The following is a 21,353-nucleotide window of genomic DNA, read 5'->3' as shown; positions in this document are numbered from 1 at the left end:
GACATAGATCTATATTTATCTATATGTAGATATATATGTTTTATATATATACATATATATATAAAATTCTTTTTTAAAGACACAACATGCTAAAGAATGAAAAAGCAGAAAAACACAAATGCAACTCTAAGGCTTTTGTTTACGGATATGCTTTTGCAGAAGTATTTATTTTCTCTCCTTCCTTCTATTTACATTCTGTGCTCTACTTAATTTCCCCAAATATTCATGAGTTTAGAACACTAGGTGCTTATTCTTCAGTTACTTGTGAAGTGCATTTGTTATGCATATTGTTATAGTGAACCATCATTCATAAGCTATTTATATTCATTTTAATAGGGGAAGAAGTATCCTGTCTCATTTCATATAAATTCCTCTTTACAATCTATCAAATACAGAGAGATGCTTGGAATTAAATAAATGTGCTACTAATATTAGTGAATGATGCTTGAAATATTTCAGAGATTTTTGGACATTTATAATTACATTCTCCTAATTGCTCTGGGAATTGGCAACAAGGATGAGTGATAGGTAGTGCTTCAGACAGTTGTGTCCATGGTCTCTTGTCTTACTCATAAAGAGGGACAAGACTCTTGTCCCACTCATAAAGACTTCATAAGGAGGCACAGGTCAGTAAGCAGAGAAGAGAAGCATTAAAAAGAAGGCAAATACCTGAGAGAGAATGAAGGAAACATTCATTTCTTCTTTCATTTATTGTTTGTTAATGGTCACATACTCTGCTGGGGACATGAAGAAGACATGGTCCCTACCTTCGAGATACTGAGAATCCAGTGGGAAGTAAGACGTGTGATAAAATGAGTACTTCTTACTGTTGCCCCTTAACCTGACCTCTTGCCACCAGGAACGTGTTCTTTGCTCTCTTAAGTTTCCCTTCTGTAAAGATGCACCTTGGCATGGTTCCCTTGGTTCTTGGCTAGACAACTTCCCCGCATCTCTTCTTTTTAGGACTTGTTTTCTTCTAGACATGAAGAAGGACCATCTGGCCAAGTGTTTGGCATCTACAGATGCTGAGTACTACCTCCTTTGTTTCTGTCCGTTTGGGGTCACTGGAGGAGCGCAGCAGCACCTGTTCTGTGAGAGGGAAGGATGTCTTTTCTGAACACCAGAAACCCTCCTAGATCTGGTCCCACCAATTGATGGTGGTAGTGACAGCATTCTAATGTGACAAGTCTCCTGGGGTTACTTATGGCAGCTCTCACTGGCCTTACAAATGGATTTTTACATTTCTCTTGGAGGAAGCACTTTTATTTTTTATTTTAGTAAATCAGGTTGATGGTTGGTTGCCATGGAACTTAAGGACATAGTCTACGCAAAACCAGAGACAACTGTGGGCTGGATACCACCCCCCCCCCTTCCTGCCCCACCTCCAGCACAGGCATCATGGTGCTAGCCAAGGAACTGGTTCCATCCTATTGTTTTTTTCTGTTGTGTGTTTTAAGATACCTGTGTTTTCATTATGGAAGAAGTTTTTAGAGGTACATTTAAGTATCAGAGCTTCAGTTGATAAGCTCGTAAATAGTAACATGTTCTTTAGATCAGGGATTCTCACTTGCTAGGGGCTTGTGGGGGTTGTAAGGCAGGTTGTGTATAGCAGTAGAGCTTGTGATGTTTGTAGACAGCATAATTATGTCTTAAATGTGAACAGATTTATAGCGACGCATACTGTATTTCTGACAAAATAGAACTATATGAGCACTAAACAGTTGGTGGGATATTTAATATTTTTAGTTTAAGTGGTAATGTTGACTTTGTTTTCAGGACAGGTGTCTGGAAGACATGTGAAGGTGTTAACTATGAAGGAGAGAGAGGAAGAAAGATAGGGAGAGAAAATGGCGGTGGCAAGAAGGCCTTATTCATAGATTTGTTTTTAAGTTTATTTTCTCTAATGGTAACATAGAGATATTTTCCTTTGACTAGCACTGAGATAGAAAAGGAAAAACAGGTTTTCGAGTCAGACATCCCTTGGATTAAATCCAAACTCTGTCATTTACTGGTTGTGTGACCTTGGTTAAATAAACATATCTTGAGTGTTTACTTACCTGTAACATATGAGAAAAAATACACTTCTTGAAAGATGAGCTTTACGTTACGTCATGTATGTTCAGTATTTGGCCCAGTCTCACCACAGGCAGGTGACCAGTAAATGTTTGGTGGGCGAATATGTCCCACCTTAATTGAGCTATGATGCTGTATAGGCTGTTTTTGTGAATAATATGTTACTATTTACTGAGCACCTTTTAGGTATATCAGACCCTGGGTGAAGCACTGGGACCACAGAAATATTGAGCCCCAGTCACTGCCCTTAAGGAAGTCAGTCTACTGGGGAAGTCGTTTTGTTTTGTTACATGGGAATGGAAAACAAAACACATTACACCAGTGTTGTAGTGTAATGCAACAAGAATGACGTTGTGGGCACAGCAGGTGTCATGAGAGTATGAGGAGGCCCAGCCCAGAGAGCTTCCTGAAGGCAATGACCCTTGAGTTGACTCTAGAAAGACAAGTATAAATCACTTTAATTTATTCAGTAGGAAGTGAGAAAGGAAGAAAGAGCTGGGTAAAGGCCAGTGTGGTCTCAACTCATATCCAATTTCTTAGTTTTGGGTGGAAATTACATTGATTGAAATATTTTCCATTTTCATGGAGTTCCTGCATTTTCCTTAATCTCTCCTTACCAGCACAGGAAAATCTAAAGGGTGGAGGAAGATTGCAAGGCACAACACTGTAGGTACGACTCCCGTGCTCTGTATTCTAAGTGGCTTCATAGGGGAGATAGTAGCATCCTGGGAAGATCGCTGCTTTTTTGTTTTTGTTTTTGTTTTGCAGTGGCAAGGAGGAGGGCAGGGCAGCTAGGAAATGATGACACCTGCTGCTTTATATATGTGTGTGGTGTGTGAATCACTATGTAGCTACGAGGCATTGATAATCAGTGTTCATTGTGCTCCTGCAGGTCAGTGGGAGAGTATTTGAGATAGCAAGATGGCTCCCATCATGGGATTATGAAGACTGCTTCAGGCCTTGTTCTGTATGCTAGTAATTCCCACCTCTTTGTAAACCACCCTCTTCTGACACCCCTTGGCAATTGTATCTTTCTGGGAAGCCCACTTGCATCAAAAATACTGTTATTTTCATGACCAGAATGCAAATCATTCCTATGCATTCCCGGGTAGGTGGAATCTCTGAGGCTTGCAATTACCAAAGTTATGAAAACAGCCTCTTTTTAAGATTTCCATAGAGTATGTGCTGCACAGGGAGAAGAAAATGCTTTGTGGAAATTGGACATTAAAATTGCCTTGAAAATACATTTATAATTGCATATAAAACAAAATGTGCATGTGAGCTGTGTGATTTTATTTTTAATTATCTGTATTTTAGTAAACATTCCACTAAGATTTCAAGAAATAAAATCCCAGGGCCTCATAAATGAATAAATAAAATATGAAGCATAATAAAATCAGATGATATAATGCACATGAAAAATGGGACAAGAGGAATATAAATAGAAAATATATATGGTCTTGTAAGACTAACATTGTGCTCCTTTATGAAATAAATATCTCTAGAATATTATAAACAAACAAGTTTTAAAATTTAGAAATGCAGTCTATTATTTTATCTTAGGTTTTATGTCTAAACATTAATGTATTTATATTTGTTTTTGTTTTTATTAATCCACTGAAACAGCCTTCAGCTAATTCCCACAACCTAAATGTAGTCCACAGATGCTATCTTTTTATAAGGAAACACATAAATTTATATTTCGTGATGTAGCTTTATTATTTTCAATGAGAAGAGTTTTATTGTATTAGATTTTTCCATTCCCATGTAACAAAACAGTCTCAAAATCGATAACATAACAGCCCAAATAACAAATAACATGTAGAAAAGTAGGTCACTCTGCATTAATTCATAGAGAAAATAGGTCTGCTCAAACAGGTCTGAGAGGCGTAATTAGTGTTAGTCACTGCTTTAATGCTGAAAGAGCTTGCGACTGGTACCCGTCCTCCTTTCCTTTTGTCTCTCACTTCTCAGACTCTTGTGTCAGCAAACACTGAAAAAGTGGGTAAAAGACCAGTTTCAGTAGTTCTGAGATGGCCAAGCGAAGGTCTGGGGTTAATGTGACCGAGTTTCTGAGACCTACCAAGGACTGGAATTTCCCCAGAGCATTGTGGGGAAGCCAGATTCCTCCCCCAAAACAGCAGAACTTCTGCTTCCCTTTCTTCATCTGAGGACACTTAACTCAAAATATAAAAACAGGAGGGCCATCTGACCACAGCTCCCATGTTTGTTGCTGACATTTATAAATCTATTATATATCAGTGTAACTGGCTTCCATTGTAATACTTCTCCACTAAGCTTGCCTTTGGCCCTGAGAGAATCATCCTGGCCATTTATGTTGGTGGTGGTGAAGTATTTTTATTTGTGGAGAATTTTGATGTGTAAATCAGCATTATCTAGGTCAGAGGCTGCAAACTTGTAGTTCCAAGATGTATTTTGTTTAAGTTGCATAGTATTTTCTTGAGTTATTTTTCAACCATGAAAAGTCAAGGTTTCATGATAAAAATATCCAGATTTCTGGTACAAATCAGAAAGTCTGACAACAATGGGCTCCTATTCCTTCATGGCAACAGACGGCTGGAATTTAGTAGTGACAGTACTCATTAAATTCATACCTAAGTGTGTGGTTTCTGGTGTCCCTGATTTATAACAGCTTGCCTGTCACTCCTTTCTGTTGCTTGCCTTTTGTTTTTGGGCCAATGATTCTCAAAACTGGCTGCATATTAGAGTCACCTGGGGAAATTTTAGATCTTGTCTATAGCCCTGAACTGTGGGGTATTTTAACAGCTTCTCAGATGATTCTAATGTGTGGCCATATTAGAATAGAATAGAAAGTGGGCACTGATCATTTTCTCGTGAGGTTCCCAATTCACTCATTGCTTGACCTTGTGATCTCCATTAAGGAAACTGCAAGTTTCTTGGTTCCTTTAAGGAGAATTGATCTAATTTTCTCTTTAAATTTTGTGGTGCTGTAGGGATTCATTGGGGCTGATGATATTCACAGATTGGTGCTGCTGGTAGAAGATAGATCAAGGATCTTGTCTTTCAAGCAGTTGTGAATTCTGGAGATCACATTCATATCCAAAGATCAATTCTTTGGATTTTCCTCTCTTACAAAGCACACTTTGGAGAGCTGTGGTTTGCTTCCTGACATCCCTTTTTCCCTCCTTCCCCAGTCACCTGCCCAAGGCTGTGCCAGGTGGGGACTTTTTGGCTGAGGAAGGAGGAATGCATCTGTGGAGTATGTCATGAGATCAACTTTTTTAATGCCCATAAAAAGACAGGATGTCAATTTAAAGCCTCCTTTGTCACAAGCATTTTCAATCTTGCAGTGATTTATGAAATACTGTAAATTGCAATCATGCCGGTCCATAACATCCTGGCAGCTACTTCAATAGCAAAACTTTCATTGAAAAATATGATCTATAGGCAGAATTAAAGTTTCAGAAAGGGAGTGTTGTTTAATAGGCAGGTGCTATTATCATGCACTTACTGACAAGGGAAAGTTTTCTCAGTACGAAATGTTCTTTCCCACCCACACGGCTCCCTGTGCAAAGTATGGTGAAGGTAATTCTGCCTTGCAGTTTTCTGTGCATCTTATGAGCAAGGAAGAGTTCAAGGAGGATATGTCAAAAAGAAAAGGCAAGAGAAGAATGGAAACTTTCATTTGCAGTGAGCCATCCTACATTCTCCTCAGTGTTCTCTAGATTTTTGTCTGCAGACAGAGAGTCCCTGAAATCCTGTGGGAGAAGACAGAAAGCTGTGTGGAACAGTCAGGATGGGCCAATTTGATGTGTAATGGACTGGGATATTTAGGGTTAAAAAAATGTGTGTGTGTGTGTGTGTGTGTGTGTGTGTGTGTGTGTGTGAAGTAGGAAGAGAAAGAAGAGAGGGAGAGAGAAAGGAAAAGACAGGGAGAGAGGAGTAGGGGAGATGGGAAGGGGACAGGAAATAATTTGGGACTGTGTTCCAACTGGTTCTTGTACAAAAACTGTCATATTAAAATACAGTGACTTGTTCAAACCTTGTTGACAGAACCATACTTTTAGATTCTCAGAAGAAACTGAGAAAGACACAGAAGAAACATTTAGGATTCCTAAACTGCTTTTTGGACAAGGATTTGCTATCACCTTAGATTTAGGTATTGCCAGATTCTAGAGAACTTTACCTCAGCAGGGATCGGGTGGTGGGGGTGGGGGGCTAACACCTCAGCTCAAAATTTTAAAATAAGATGTTGCTGCTTGCAGGACTTGCATCAGAGAAAAAAAGGAAAGGGCTCACCAGCCAAGGACCGGGAGATGCCTCATCCCAATTTTTTAACACATGGAGGTGATGAAGCAGCAGGTGGGTTCCAGAACCCAGAGGGGGATCTCGCAGGACCAGCTAAGAGGCTCTTTGGTTTCACACAGGATGGAAATCAAATATAAGCCCGCAGGAAGTGAAAGCAGAGCTTATTGGATATATGTATATCCATCTCTATCTTTATCACTATTGCTATAGCTATGTCTATGTATCTATATGGAGAGACAGAGAGAGATACAGATGGAGCGTCCAGGAGACCTGGAAAGGAAAAGAGAGAGTCTTTTCTTTGCTTGGGACCCGGGGTTTTTATTAACGATTGTGGTCTGGTACACGTGTCCTCTTAGGCATCCAGAAACTGGTTACAACAAGGACAGGGTCTAGATGTCCATCATAAGTCACTTACAGCCTGAAGCCAAGGGTCTTGGTGTCGATATGTCCAGTGCCAGTAGTCTGGAATAGTCACATGATGACTCTGCCGTGTCATTCCTTAGATATTATCTGTTGTGCTGAAAGACTCCAAAGGTATCATTAACTCTTTGTCCCTTACAAGGAGGGCATACATGAAGGCATGTGTAGGGCAGGGGTGCAGGTCCTAGCAAGAATAAAAGCTGGAAGAGAAGCAAAGGGAAAAACCCAGCTTTTTCTCTTATGGGGTGCCTTCAGTTTTCTTGTCTCAGTGACAGACATTCTCTTTTATTCAGTGTACACTTCAGGCTTTGCTTCGTGGTCAGTTGGGGAGAAGGGGCTTCATAATACGCAGGTAGCTAAAGGAGGCAAAGAGACACTTAACAGGGAAGGGAAGATGAACTTATAAGTCAACTTATAAGTTGACTTCCAAAACCTTTTTGAAAAGGGCTATATTTGAAAGGAGTACTGGTAATATACATTTGAAAAGAGGTCAAATACACTTGTGAAAATACACTGAGGCACATTATTTGTCCTGGAGAACAAAAAAGCTTATGACTTTGAAATTTTATAATGGGGTCATGATTGCACTAGGGAGTAAAATTTTGAGGACAGTTTTGGCTGGGTGACTTTTTAACAGGGCAAGAAATTTCTAGATTGGGGTGGGGCTGATTTCTTCTCATATCCTATCTTGATCACCTTATTATTCCTTTCAGATAGGCTGGCCCAGAGTAGGGTGCTCAAAGAACACCTGTTGATAAAAGGTATTGTTTCCCTTATGGTCAGAAAGAAATTAGACTTAATCAGCATTTTGAAAGCACTTAATTATTTGGTGCAAACCACTGGGGAGATCAGTTTTCTTATCACCTCTGACAATGTTCAACTTCATAGGAGTCCTGTGCTTCCAGAGAAAATAGTGACAGTTAAGAAATCCCACCACACATTTGTGTTTCAGAAACAGGTAGCTGTTCTCAAAGAAAAAATTGGACCATATCGAGTTAAACAGTCCAGGAAGACTTTATTCAAGACTATTGCAACCAATTTCTGTACATTGATTTTATATCCTGCAACTTTGCTGAATTCATGTATCAGCTCTAGCAGTTTTCTGGTGGAGTCTTTTGGGTTTTCCATGTAGAGTATCATGTCATCTGTGAAGAGTGAAAGTTTGACTTTTTCTTTGCCAGTTTGTATGCCTTTTATTTCTTTTCGTTGTCTGATCGCTGAGGCCAGGACTTCCAGTACTGTGTTGAACAGCAGTGGTGAAAGTGGACATCCCTGTTGAGTTCCTGATCTCAGGGGGAAAGCTCTGTTTTTCCCCATTAAGGATGATATTAGTGGTGGATCTTTCTTATATGGCTTTTATGATGTTGAGTTATGTTCTTCCTATCCCTACCTTCTTGAGGGTTTTATCAAGAAAGGATACAGTATTTTGTCAAATGCTTTTTCTGTGTCTATTGAGAGGATCATATGGTTCTTATCCTTTCTTTTATTATAATGTAGTATATCACATTGATTGATTTGCAAATATTGAACCACCACTGCAGTCCAGGAATAATCCCACTTGATTGTAATGAGTAATTTTTTTAATGTTCTGCTGGATTCGATTTCCTAATATCTTGTTGAGAATTTTTGCATCCATGCTCCTCAGGGATATTGGCCTATAATTCTCCTTTTTAGTACGGTCTTTTGTCTGGTTTTGGACTCAAAGTGATGCTGGCCTTGTAGAATGGGTTTGGAAGTTTTCCTTCCATTTCTATTTTTTGTAACAGTCAGAAGAATAGATAATAACTCTTCTTTAAATGTCTGGTAGATTTCCCCTGGGAAGCCATCTGGCATAGGACTCTTGTTTGTTGGGAGATTTTTGATAACTGAAAATTGGTTGCATTTCTTTTTTTTTTTTTTTAATTTTTAATGTTTATTTATTTTCAAGAGAGAGCCAGAGTGTAAGTGAGGGAGGGGCAGAGAGAGAGGGAGACACAGAATCCGAAGCAGGCTCCAGGCTCGCAGCTGTCAGCACAGAGCCTGACGTGGGGCTCGAACTCACGAACCACGAGATCATGACCTAAGCTGAAGTTGGACACTTAACCAACTGACTCACCCAGGTGCCCCTTGGTTGCATTTCTATACACCAATAATAAAGCAGCAGGAAGAGAAATCTAGGAATTGGTCCCATTTACAATTGTACTAAAACTCATAAGATACGTAGGAATAAACCTAACCAAAGAGGTAAAAGATCTATATGCTGAAAACTATAGAAACCTCATGAAAGAAATTGAAGAAGGAACAGAGATATGGAAAAATATTCCATGCTCATGGATTGGAAGAACAAATATTGTTAAAATGTCAATACTACTGAAAGCAATCTATACACTTAATGCAATCTTTATCAAAATAACATCAACATTTTAGCTTCACAGAGCTAGAACAAACAATTCTAAAATTTGTATGGAACCAGAAAAGGCTCCAAAATAGCCAAAGTAATGTTGAAAAAGAAAACCAAAGCTGGAGGCATCACAATTCTTGTCTTCAAGCTGTTTTACAAAGCTGTAATCATTAAGACAGTATGATATTGGCACAAAAATAGACTCATAGATAATTGAGCAGAATAGAGAACCTAGAAATGGGCCTGCAAATATATGGCCAATTAATATTTGACAAAGCAGAAAAGAGCATCCAATGGTAAAAAGACCGTCTCTTCAGCAAATGGTGCTGGAAATACTGGACAGTGGCAGGCAGAAGAATGAAACTGGCCCACTTTCTTACACCATACACAAAAATAAACTCAAAATGGGTGAAAGACCTCAGTGTAATACAGGAAGCCATCAAAATCCTAGAGGAAAAAACAGGCCAGTACCCTCTTTGACCTTGGCTGCAGCAACTGATTAACAGACCTGTCTCTGGAGGCAAGGGGACCAAAAGCAAAAATGAATTATTGGGACCTCATCAAGATAAAAAGCTTCTGCACAGCAACAAAACTAAAAGGCAACCAAAGGAGTGGGAGAAGATATTTGCAAGTGACATATCGGATAAAGGGTTAGTACTGAAAATTTATAAAGAACTTACCAAACTCAACACCCAAAAAACAAATAATCCAGTGAAAAAATGGGCAGAAGACATGAATAGACACTTTTCTAAAGAATACATCCAGGTCACTAGGAGACACATGAAAAGATGCTCAATATCACCCATCATCAGGGAAATACAAATCAAAACCACAATGAAATACTACCTCACACCTGTCAGAATGGCTAAAATTAACAACTCAGGAAACAATAGATGTTGGTGAGGATGCAGAGAAAAGAGAACTCTTTTTCATTGCTGGTGGGAATGCAAACTGGTGCAGCCACTCTGGAAAACAGCATGGAGGTTCCTCAAAAAATTAAAAATAGAATTAACCATACGACCCAACAATTGCATTAGTAGGTATTTATCCAAAGGATACAAAAGTGCTGATTCAAAGGGGCACACGCACCCTAATGTTTATAGCAGCACTATTGACAATAGCCAAACTATGGAAAGACCCCAAATGTCCATGAATGGATAAAGAACAATGAAATATTACTCAATGATCAAAAAGAATGAAATCTTGCCATTAGCAACAACGTGGATGGAGCTAGAATGTATTATGCTAAGTGAAATAAGTCAGTCAAAGAAAGACAGATACCATATGATTTCACTCATATGTGGAATTTAAGAAGCAAAACAGATGAACATAGGGGAAGGGAAGGAAAAATAAGATAAAAACAGAGAGGGAGACAAACCATAAGAGACTTTTAAATACAGAGAACTGAGGCTGCTGGAGGGGAGGTGGGGAGGGGATGGACTAAATGGGTGATGGGCATGAAGGAGGGCACTTGTTGGGATGAGCACTGGGTGTTGTATGTAAGTGATGAATCACAGGGTTCTACTTCTGACACCAATATTACAGTATGTTAACTAACTTGATTTTAAAGTAAATAAATTATTACTCTTAAAAAAAAGACTACTGCAACAGGGGTCAGGAATATTGCAATCAGTGAGAGAGATTGAACTCATCTCTGATACAACAGGGGCAGATGGGAATTATAGCCAGTAGGCAGGCGAAAAGGTCAAGTGGATGGAAAACTACTGGGAGGAATTTGGTTAGCTATGGGGTGGGGAGATTCTTGCTAAACTGGTTTGGCAGTATTCTTGTGAAACTGGGTCAGGAGGCCAAGCAGGAGACCTAGTTAAGAAGAGTGCTCAGAGAAGTCTAAAGATCAGTTGAGGAAGGAGTCCTTGACACCACAAAGGACCATCTTGCCCTTGTTTTTTCTGAGATATACCCACCCCATCCTTCATCATGACTCCTTGACGACTGGCAGATGACTCTCTTGTTGATCTGCCACAATGAAACCCCACACTCCTTCCTTTGCTTTTGAGACATTCCTCATTAATAAATCTCCTTCTGAAGAAAATCATCCCCTTAGCTGGTTGGTTCAGATTGTTTTTCACATTTGGGATACTGCCTCATGGGTTGGAGTAGAACTCTTGCTTTGGAAACCTGTTTACTCCACCCAGGTAGCTCACCCTCTTGGAGCTCTTTGTGCTCAATTTCTATTGGCAATGAGGGACTGGTGGTGAGTCAGACTCTTGCCTTTGCAAACGTGAATCCTAAATAATGTCTTTTGCATATAAAATGGTCTTTGAGATTTTCAAAGTGCCCTGGAAAATCACAAAGAATTTGTTCTTTCACTTTCTAAAGGAGAGATGCTAGAAGTAATTAGGTTTATTTGATTTGTTACTATGGATGAATTGCATGGGAAGAGAGGTCAAATCAGATGAGATACTTACTTTCTCTAGGTTAAATTTGTGAGGGTAAAATGTTAATAATACAAATAGTTCAGAAATTGTGTGCTGTTGGAGAAGTTCCCAGAGAATTGTCAGTGCCCTTGCTGTCTGTGGTGTTTCTATTTATCAGAGTCCTGGGATGTGTTGCTTGATAATAGATGATGACAACAGAGTGTTATCAGTCATAATTTTAATTATTTTTTAATGGTAAATGATGAGGTTTTGGAGTGATGGTGGGGTCTGGAGCTGACGGCCAAGAAAGAATTCTTAAAGACTTCTTTAGTGAATAAGAGTGCTTTTATTAAAGCACAGGGACAAGACCCATGGGCAAGAAGAGCTGCCTTGGGACATAGAGGAGAGACTGATTATATACTTGGGGGTTGGGGGAGGTAAAGTCAAAGGCAAGTTTCCAAAGAGATTTTCCTATGCTAAAGAAGACTCCCAGGATGCTGGAGGCCTAGCTATTGTCAAGCTAAGGTTGTTTTTCAGGCTAGCAAAACATTAACATTAAGACAGTGAGTTCCTGGAGAAACGTTTTGCTCTGCCAGCCTCAGGTAGTTGTCAATGGGCTGCAGGTTAGAAGGAAATTTAATTTTATCTGCCATTTCCTTCTGCTTCTGTTTTCCACATCAGTAACTTGTTTGCAACTTACACTGTGGGTGATAAAAGTATGTATTCCTCTGATGAGATATAATATTTCATCCTCCCAACACCACTAGATCACTTAAACTATAAGTTTTCATACATATATACGAACTCTGAATAAAGGTCAAATGACAACTACATATCAAGCACCGTGCTAGGCACTAACGAACAATGGGATGGACAAGTTTATATTCTGTTGGTGAACACAGACAAGACACAAGTGATCAAAGAATAAATGAGAGTTACAGATAATGATTTTTTATGATGAAAACACAGGGTGATGTGATGAAGAATAGGAGGAATGGTCAAGGAAATCATGGAAGACTTCCTTGGGAGGTGGCCGAGGTTGAGACTGGAAGATTATTGTCCAGCCAGCCACACAGACAGCTGGGAGAAGAGCATTTCCATCTTCCTCTGATCTCTGCCAGGCCCACATGCTGTGTTAAACAATGCTTTCCATTTGCTCAGTAAAATTTTTTTTGCTTAATGTGGCAAGGAGGTCACTTTCAAGAATGCATTTACTTTCTCACCAGCTTTGTCTACTGATCAAGAGCTAGTTGTATTTTCGCCACCGAAATTTGTTTATACTGGTTGTGTTATTCCAATTATGCAAACTGATGAAATGTGATTTTGCAAAGAGAGTCACTTTTATGGAAATTAACTTCAATGGTGTGGAAAAACTTTTAAAAATGCAACTTGCTAAGATTTGCTATCAAGTCAGGTGGAGGCAAGACAGCCATGAGAGTTGGAGAAAAATTATAAAAATATGGAAGTATTTTGGACTTAGATTGCTTCACAACAGTCTTTATGTTTTCTCACCAATTAAAGAAATTGAAACTGAAAATACTTGACAGTGTGGTACATAAAGACAGATGATGCAGAGCTATAAAAAGTGGACCGACAACCAAAGTGAATTAATCTTGGCTCTTTATCAAATGACTGGTGGAGGAGTGTACGTTTATGTTTTAGGTTAAAACAAAATGTTTATTTCTTATGTTTTACCACTTTAACTTATTTTTTCTTATACTGACCAGCCCAATGACCTGATTAGGAAAATAAAAAACCAAAATATTATTTTCCTCACAAGAATGAGATCATGCTAGGGGCGCCTGGGTGGCTCAGTCGGTTGAGTGTCTGACTTCAGCTCAGGTCATGATCCCGTGGTTTGTGAGTTCGAGCCCTGCCTTGGGCTCTGTGCTGACAGCTCAGAGCCTGGAGCCTGCTTCAGAATCTGTGTCTTCCTCTCTCTCTGCCCCTCCCCCACTTGACTCTGTCTCTGTCTCTCTCTGTCAAAAATAAATAAACATGTAAAAAGTTTAAAATGAAAAGAATGAGATTGTGCTAGTCGTTTCGTTTTGTAACCTTTTTTTTCCCTATTTAATATATTATTACCGATATATAATTTTAGGTGCTATCAGATTTCATTAGGTGAATGGATCATAATTTCTTTTAGCGATTTGTAATGGTCAGATATTTAAGGGATTTGAACGACTTACTACAATGATTGGCCTCATACACACATATTTGCACAAATATTTAACAATTTTCTTAGAATAGTTTCCTAGGAGGTAAATTTCTGGCTGAAAGCCTGACACATTTTTAAGAACTTTGATGTAGGCGATTACCCTCCAGTAAGGTGGACAGTCACATGTCTTTTTGGAGTGAAATATTTCTGAAATTCCCTGAATGTTTCTGAGGCAATTTGCTAATCAAACAGTAGAGTCTGCTGTTTAGGGCATGTGTGTATATACGGACACTGAATTCAGGCTCCTTGAAAGACAGAATGAAGAAAACATAACAGTGAAACATAGAACAATAAAATATAGCAAAGCAGCCAGTACATACCCAGCAAAGCCACCGTCTGGTGAAAAGCCTGCTTTTGTCGGTTAAAGCCTTTCTTTTGAGTGACAAATAACATGTAATAGAATCTGGACGATTTTTGTCATCGTGGTCCTCCCACCCTCTTCTTTGAAGGTACTTATTGGCTACCCGCACCTTTTAATTTAAAGGCTGCCCATCAGAGAATAGGCGCAACCTTGTTTGAAGGAGTAATCTTCTTTGTCAGCACACTTTTTTCCATGATGGCTCTCTTTTCCATGATGTCTGTATACAATTTGTTACTTCTTTTTCTTCAGTCTACTGTGTGGTCACTTTAAATGGCATTCTTTAAAACATCCCTTAGAGACAACCCTAGAGGAAAATAATTGCATTAGTTACAAACAATCAGACGCAGCACAGGCCCCGAACGATACACCAGTCAGATTTCACACCTTTTCCTCACATAGCTGTCCCTGGGTGTCTTTCGAGCTGATAATTAGGTTTCCAGGGTTTTTCTTCCTCATTAATGGCCCTGGTACTGTCAAAACCCCCATTGAGAGTGAGATTTATTTAAGGTAGACATTAAATTCCAACACAGAAGAGCCAGGAATTCCCGCCATATCATCCAGTGATAACGGTATCTCTTGCCACTCTGTGCCCTGTAATGGTTTAATAAGGGCCTCTTTCTTGTTCAAAATTCAAATAGCAACTTCCAGATTTAAAATTCTCCATGTCAATTATAATTAATTTCTTCTTTACTTACTCTGTAGCTTTGGAAATAAGTGCTGGCTCATCTTCTGGAGCGGATCTCTTAAGCATCATGGAGAAGGAAGCATCAAAAGCTCTCTTCTTTCTAGTGTGGGAAAGCTGACCCAGAAATGGAGCTTTGAGAATAATGTGATGTAGGTGGGTAGAGAGGCGGGCATGATGTTCTGTGGAAACACAGAGAAAGAAGTGACCTAATTCCTTCTCAGATAATCAGGGCAGGCTCTACTGAGGAGGTAACTTGGTGACCGGGGCCTTGAAAATGGGTAAGGTATAGCTAGGCAGAGAAGATGGGCAGAAGGGACATTGCAGAAGGAGGAGGACAGGGTGTATTTGCGGAAGTCCAATAGAGAATAGGGGTATTTAAGCAGACAAAGCAGGGCTGTTTGCAAAGTGACCTGAGAGCACCAGGCAGGATTCTGTCTGCAAGCCTTTTGCCCTTACTTTCTCTATCACCTGCTGTTACCTTCATTAAATAGTCATTTAAAAAATGGCAAAGTCTTTCTTGTTTTCAAAAATCTATTAAAAAGAGAACAATGCTGGGAGAAAGGAAGAATAGTGGAGTCTCCTGCAGGGACCCAGATTCTGCTCTAGTTGCTTTACAGGTACTATCCCATTCAGTTCTCAGCCAACCCCATGGGGCTCATCTTGCTTACCACCATGGGTTTCTGGATAAGGAAGCAGAGGAGTGCTTTGTGAGTGGTCGTCAAAGGCCACGTCCCTGGCAGCTCTCCTAGGCTTTCCAGTGACTGAGCAAGGCATCGGCAGGGAGGGGGGCACCTTGATGGGGGCGGTGTGGTCAGGCACCAAGGCTTCGGGGAGGCATATGATGGCAGTGATGGTATCCTCCTCTGCAGAGTGGATGCCTGGATATGGGATATGGAGGCAAATAGAGGAGAGGTAGAAGGAAACCGAAAGAACTTGTTACCATTTTCCCAAGTACACTTAGAAATTGGGGTGCCTGGGTGGCTCAGTCGGCTGAACATCTTGACTTTGGCTCAGGTTATGATCTCGCAGTTTGTGAGTTCGAGCCCTGCGTTGGGCTCTGTGCTGAGAGCTCAGAGCCTGGAGCCTTCTTCGGATTCTGTATCTCCCTCTCTCTCTGCCCCTCACCTGCTCATGCTGTGTCTCTCCTTCTCTCTCAAAAATAAATAAACATAAAAAAATAAAAAGAAGAAATTTATCTCTCATTCATTTAATAAATACTTATTGAACATCTACTATCAGGCAGGTGATGAGCCAGGCACTAGGGTGACAAGGACATGCTGAGGCAGGACTGTTGCACCTGTGGATTCATATTCTCATGAAGCTGAACATAGATGCATTAGAATTTACTATAGAAATGCTCAAATGGAGGTGCAAAGTGTTGAGGTGATTGATCTGCTTGAAAGAGTCAGGGGAATCCATTGAGATGGATCTTCAAGGATCACCAGGAAATTTGCTGTATGGAGAATGATGTGGTCTTTGTGCCTGAAAGCGGGTGAGGAGGCATAGGAGGAAATAAAGCTGGGGACCAAGATGGGGGCCAGATCGTGAACTCCTTAGGAGTCCTTATGAGGAGCGAACTTATTCCTGGCAGGTCTCTAAGGAGGGAGCGATGTGATAGTAACCCTGTGATTTGGAGATGATTTGGAGGACGGAGCTGAGAGCAGACGAGATTAGAGGCAAGGATGTTACAGTGGTCATGGAGAAATGATGAGGATCAGCAGCAGTTGGAAAAGGGAAAAGGGTATGGAATTCCTTTATTTATTTATTTATTTATTTATTTACGAATTCCTTTATCTTTTAGAAAATTATAAAAGCAATTCATGCTCACTGTACAAAATTCAAACAAATACATACATGTTAAATAAAAAATGGAAGTCCATTTCTCCCATAAAAATAACCCCAAATAACTGGTATGAATCCTTTCCAGATAGTGTGCTTTTCCTGTGTGTGCACGCATGTGCACACACACACACACACACACACACACACATCTTTACATGCACATGTATGCACTCACTGTTTGTATGAGTCAGACATGGAACCTGTCCTCATGGAGCTTACAGATGGCCACTAGGCTCCCAGCCATATGAGCCGGAGGGTCAGACAGTTATTTGGGAATCGTAGGTATTTAAAGTATAGAGAACAAATAGATAAGCAGGGAGTTCATATTGGGAGAAGGGAAGAGGGCCAAAGAGAGAAACCTGAGGAATATTAAATGTAAGGGCTGGGCAAGGAAAGATAAGACTTCAGGGAGAGACTAGAGAGTTGGAAGAACGTCAGGAAAATGAGATACTATTTATGTTCAAAGAAAAATAATTTCTAAAGTGGGGAGGGCATGTTCATTAGTGTTAAATACTGCTGAATGGTCAAGTCCATTAAAGATTAGAGAGTGTTGGGGCACCTGGGTGGCTCAGTCAGTTAAGCGTCCAACTTTGGCTCAGGTCATGATAATCACGGTTCATGGGTTTGAGTCCCATGTTGGGCTCTGTGCTGACAGCTCGGAGCCTGGATCCTGCTTCAGATTCTGTGTCTTCCTCAAATCTTCCCTCTCCTGTTGTGATTGTCCTAGTTCCAGCCTTCATCATCCATGGCCTGGGTGACTGCTATAGCTTGAAGCTGGGCTGCTGGCTCCTGACTGATTCTCCATGTTGCTGCCAGCATCACTTCTTCTGAAATGGAACCATGCCAGTCCTCTTCTAAAAACTCCCCAGTTGTAGTCCCCAGGAGCTACAAGATGAGATCGAACCTCTTCGAATGGTGTGGCCATCCTCAGCCCTCATCCTCCTCCCCACTACTTCAACACCCTTTAAGCTTCCATGGTGTTGAATGGTTTCTACTTCTCTGAAGACATCATGAGCTTTCACACCTTTGTCTTTGTAATATGATGTCTGTTAGGAACGCTCTCCTCCTTTATCTGCCTAGCCAATGCCTATTGCCCCTTCAAAACCCACCTCAGATGGCACCTCCTCTGGGAGGCCATGTCTCAGCCCCCCTTCCTTTCCAGTTTATTACTCCAAATTCCTCGAAGGCAAGACATGCATCTTATTCATTTCTGTGTTTTCAGCACTTGGTATATAGTACCCCTGCTACAGTGAGATGCTCAAGAAATGTACTGAGATTGAATAATTGTCCTCCAAATAGTATAAAAACTATTAAGTGGTGTCTTTAAAACAAGCTTCTCAGAGAAGTAGAATTGCCACTTTTCAGATTTTTCAGATAAGGAAATTGAGACAGAAAGGGGTTTTTAACTCTAACAAAATAAAAACTAGAGGGGAAGTTAAAGATCATCTAGTTAAGCCCTCTCATTTAGCAAATGAATAACTTCAAGTTCAAGAGACTTGAGGGCTTGTCCCTGATAAGTCAGGGAGCCAAAGATCCAGCTACAGATTAGAATCCAGTCCTCTGGTTCTCACCTGGGTGTTTTTCCATCAGCTACTTGCCTGTACTTTCATGTTGGGGCTGGTCTGCTGGCCAGGCTCCCAGGTATACCCCTTTGCTTCTGGAAATCCAGGCTGACAAAGTTGATAAATTATTAGTTCACTTTGATAGTGGTGGAAAATGGGTCTGTTAAGCTTATAGGATCTGGAGAAACTGCAGTTTATGAGGGAAATGAGTCCCTTTTACCTGTCAAAGCCTAGCTAGAAAAAGAAAGTCGTGCTGGGTATTTCAAACACAGGGGATTAAATATAGGGAATTGGATATATGCATACTGGAAGTCTGGAGGAGCAAAAGGATGACAGAACAACTTCAAGATTAGGGACTTTAGGAAGAAGCTATTGTCCTTGAGAACAGGGGAACAGAAGAGAACTAGTGGTATTGCCAGAGCCTGGGGCTTAGAGGAGGGGCCCATGGGCTGACTGGTCTCTGGACTCTCAGGGGTTGGTGATTGGGCCTCCAGTGAGGGGTTGCTGTGTAGCTGGTGCTCAGATCTTGAGATACCTCCATCTGGTGTTTGGAGGATGTGGAGATACCTCAACATCTGGAAGGTGTCTGGACTGCTGAGGAGGGGTGTGGCCTGGGGGGCAAGGGATACTAGGGTGTTTGGTCCTGAGGGGGGTGACAGACACCAGCAGAGGCTGCACCTGCCCACTGTTGTTGAAGGGATGTGGGCTCTGCTGGAAACGGGAGAGTGTATTTTCTCCCCTCCTCTCCAGGAGTTACAAGGACCTTTGGAGTTTTGTTTCTTCACTGCCACTCCTTCTGTAAAAGAAATAATTGTTCTTACTTAAACCTCCTTGGCAACCAAAAAGGATAATCAAAGATAATAAACTTAATGAATTTCTGTTCCAAGTGAGGAGTTGAACTTTTTAAAAATTGGTGAATGCCAGACATTTTCTGTTGCTCACAGCCTGATGTTAGACTTGTCAGCATTTACTTATGACTCAGTGCAGTAGATTATCTAATACCAGAATTGCCACTATAGTGGAATATCTGACACCGTCATTATCATCTCTCTGTTCACAGGTTTTACAAGAAGAATCTCTCAATCTCTCAGGGAGGGTATTTAAAAAAGCAACTCCACAATTAAGTGGGGGTAATTATTCCTTTAACAGCACTAGGACATGGTTTTCTGAAACGTGTATGTGTATTCTCTTTTGTTATGTTCACTTTTTTTTAAAGTTTCTCTGTAGTTTAATTAGTAGGTATAATTAATATCAGTATGTCTTAGTCTGTTTGGGCTACTGTAACAAAAATACCATGGACTGGGTGGCCGTCTAAACAACAAAAATTTATTTCTCACAGTTCTGGAGACTGGAAGTCCAAGATCAAGGCACCAGCAGATTCACTGTGTCCTCACAGCAGAAGGGGGCCAGGGAGCCCTCTGGTGTCTCCTTTATGAAGGCACTAATCTCATTCATGAGGGCTCCACCCTCATGACCTAATCACCTCTCAATTGCCCCACTTCAAATGCCATCCTACTGGGGATTAGGATTCAATATATGAATTTTTCGGGAGACACAAACGTTCCACCAGCACAGTACAAAGCACATAGTTATGCACACAACTTGACATATGTGTAGAATTATAAGAACCTCACCACAATTGAGATAGTGAGCATATCCATCATTCTTACAAGACGCCTCATATCCCTTTACAGTTTCTTGTCCTACACCTATTCCCTGTCTCCAGGCAACCACCGATCTGCTCTCTGTCACTATTACATAGTCACATGTTCAATTTTATAAACAAGGAGAAAAACAGTCCAGTGAGTCAGGGAAAGCCAGTTGCTTACCCAAACACTCATTGCCACCTTTTCCGTTGAAGTGAATCCTGATTTATATCATGGAGAACAATGTAATCTCTAGAAGATGCTTTCCCAGCCTTACTTGCAGCTAAGTATTGCTGTATAACTGAGATATTGACAATGAGATGTAAGCAGGGGTGTTCTATGAAATTTCTGGAAAGACTGCTTAAAGGGGGCTAATGTGCCTGGGAGATGGCCTTTCCACCTTTCTCCCATTCCCTTCCTGCTGTGTGGGTGCATTTGTAATGTGATGTAATGCATCTTGGACTATGAGGTGACCTTGACAATGGAGCAGAGATGACCCTGAATTCCTGATGTCACTATGATGCTTTTATTCCAAAACTGCACTGTCTACATCTGGACTTTTCCATGAAACTGTCATAAACTTCTACTTAGGCAACTCTTACTTTGCTTTTATTTGTGTATGCACTTGGCCCTGTCCTAACAGAAACATTCCTACTTCTATATTTGCTTTCTCAGAGAAGTCATAACAATGCCACCTGCTTTTATTTCCATTTGAATTATATACCTGATATAAACCCTCTTTAAACATTCATGTTTCAGTTAGCTTTGACAGGGAATCGGTCACTTGGCTGGGGTCAAGCCAATTTCCTCACAAACATTAGCAAGCAAGTTGTTACAACAACTTGATTCCTGAGGCTGTGACACATCAAATCCTCTGACAGAATAAACTGTTATACATTAAGTAGCTTTTTACCTTAAGGGAATTTCATGATGCATGTTGCCTTCAAAACTATTAAGGGGAGCCAGGGAGAATCCTTCTGACACCCTTTCTCAACATAGAAAAAGAAAGAATATAGAAACTCCAGTGCTATGTGGGGGAAGAAAAGTGTCATTAGGACTAGAGATAAATCGCCCAGAGACCATTTCCTTCTTGATATTGATGTAGTATGTTTCCATCACTGCCCTGGCTTAGTGTACAATGTCAGTTATCTTATATGTGTGAGAAGTAGAGTCTTCATGTTGCACTAGCCACTAGGTGTAAGAATTCCGTGGAACACTGTAGTGTTCTTGGCATGCTTTTTTATGGACTGGGTTCCAGGACACATCCTTCTCACATGCCTCTAACAAGCTTCCCCTTGTAAGGCAATGTGGTTCGTGCTGTAAAATATAAACTTAATTAAGCTCTGTTAGGTGCTGCATTCCTTGTGAAAAAGGGAAAATGGATGAACCATAATAAAGAAGAATTGGCCTAGGCAAACATTTGTGCTATTTTTCACTGGCATTTCTGGAAATTAAGCTATTAAATCAGGAGAGCGGGTCAGACTGGTTTGATATTTAT

The 21,353-nt window shown here is 40.5% G+C and overlaps 1 long non-coding RNA gene across 3 annotated transcripts; it reads right to left on the bottom strand.

The window, feature by feature from the left end:
• Positions 1-3,773: 3,773 nt before the first annotated feature.
• Positions 3,774-14,988, bottom strand: LOC131512178 (uncharacterized). 3 transcript variants are annotated; one of them, XR_009262012.1, is made up of 3 exons: positions 14,816-14,988; positions 14,080-14,424; positions 3,774-4,066 (listed from the first exon to the last, which is right to left on the bottom strand). It is a non-coding gene; the product is annotated as an uncharacterized LOC131512178 (long non-coding RNA). The 3 variants fall into 3 exon arrangements; XR_009262013.1 differs by lacking the exon at positions 3,774-4,066 and adding an exon at positions 12,477-13,520; XR_009262011.1 differs by lacking the exon at positions 3,774-4,066 and adding an exon at positions 12,477-13,520 and having other exon boundaries at positions 14,230-14,424; positions 14,816-14,984.
• Positions 14,989-21,353: the final 6,365 nt, after the last annotated feature.

Source organism: Neofelis nebulosa, chromosome 5, assembly GCF_028018385.1.
Source record: "Neofelis nebulosa isolate mNeoNeb1 chromosome 5, mNeoNeb1.pri, whole genome shotgun sequence".
NCBI lineage: Eukaryota > Metazoa > Chordata > Mammalia > Carnivora > Felidae > Neofelis > Neofelis nebulosa.
This window is presented reverse-complemented; position numbering and strand designations above follow the sequence as displayed.